Consider the following 1756-nt stretch of genomic DNA (forward strand, 5'->3'; position numbering starts at 1 on the left):
TGATAACATTCATCTCACCTGCATAATCCAGGATAATCTTCTTGTCTTGACGTCTTTAGTTTAATCTCATCTAAAAAATACCTTTTTACATGTAAGATAACACATCAACAGGTTCTAGGCTCTAGACATAGACACCATTTGAGTCAGAATTCTACACACCATACTTTTTGTAGACTGTCATGTCAAAACATCAGAACCATCTGTCACTCCACTGTCTTTGTTCCCACTGCACCTCTCTTCTCAGCTTATAGTGATAGCAAAAAAAATTTCAAGTCCCATGACCATTGTGATCTCCTAGTAAGGCTCCCTGGAGTGTAGTGCTGAGGATTTTAAGGCCATCTCTTGAGTCAAAGAAATAGTGGTCTGATCAGTTAGTCATCTGCTGTGGTCGTGGGACAGCAGAACCTAGCAAGAGTGCTGGGCAACACCATCTGTGCTCCTTCTGCCTCTGACTTTTCCTTCCCATGCCCACAGGCCTCCTGTTCCATGACTAAAACTTTCTGTGCAAACTACTCACAGACTTTGGTTCATGCCCATTGAACTGTTATAGACCTGTTGTGGACTGAATTGTACCCATCAAAATTCATGTCAAAGTCATAATTTCCAATGTGGCTACATCAGGAGATAGGGCCTCTAGAAAGTAATTAAGTTTTCATGAAGTGATCTGATAGGATTAGTGCTCTCACAAGAGGCACTAAAGCTCACACTGCTCCCTAGCCCACACATGCACCAAGGAAAGACTATAATGAGAAAGTGGCTGTTTGCCAGCTAGCAGGTGGGTCCTCACCAAGAAAGCAGCCCTGCTGGACCTTGATCTGGCACTTCCAGCTTCCAGAACTATAAGAAAATTAATTTTATTGTGGCTTGTTGTATTTTGTTGACAAGCTTGCCTTAGCTCCTCCCACCAACCTGGTATCATTCCCCAGTTCCAATCTGGTTTCTGCACTATTTTCAGATCTGTTAGAGCAGGGGTTTCTACATGTTGGGTCTTAGACTAGTGCCAGTTCCAATAATGAGCCAAATAAAATAAGAGAACTGTGCTTGGTATTTCCATATTTTAGACTGCTGCTGTCAATGTACCTTTCTTGAGGAGGGCCATGGTATTTTCTTCTGAGACTGTGTCTCATTGACTTGAAAGGAGATGTAAAAATGACCTTTCTTTTATGAAATCATGGATATAAGAGGTGCATCTTGTTATTTTTTAGTATCTTCATCAAAATTAAAAGTTGTTTTCCACATTTTACTCCAGGTTACTTTTTGTACTTTTGTTTTGGTACTGGGAATCGAACTCATGACCTCAGGCTTGCCAGGCAAGCGTTTATGCCATTGAGTGATATCCCCAGCCCTGTTTTCCACATTTTAAAAAGATCACTGGCATGAGATCCTAACATATCTGTGTGAATGGTTGTTTTAAATCAGACCTCTGATCAGGCTTCCTGCCAAAATCTTTCCATGTGAGTGCTTCCTTCTGAGATGGAGGAAAGCACCAGCCTCATTTTTCCCTTGCCAGCTGGAGGCTTGGCTCGCAGCTGTTGTACCCCTCTTCTTCACCTCCCGTTGTCCCCCAACAAAGTGGGACACTGTTTCTTTACCTTCTCTGGCTGGGTGCCTCTCACTCCAGCATGAGTGCAGCTAGACAGGCAGCACAGTGCTCTGCCCCACTCCCACCACTTTAGGTGCTATTGTTGCCTTTTGGAAGGAGGAAGGAGGTACCCTGGGTATGGCTAAGATCAGGAAGGAAAAGATCTATGTCCCT

Source organism: Chinchilla lanigera, unplaced genomic scaffold (genome assembly GCF_000276665.1).
Source record: "Chinchilla lanigera isolate Chin_1 unplaced genomic scaffold, ChiLan1.0 scaffold00069, whole genome shotgun sequence".
Lineage (NCBI taxonomy): Eukaryota > Metazoa > Chordata > Mammalia > Rodentia > Chinchillidae > Chinchilla > Chinchilla lanigera.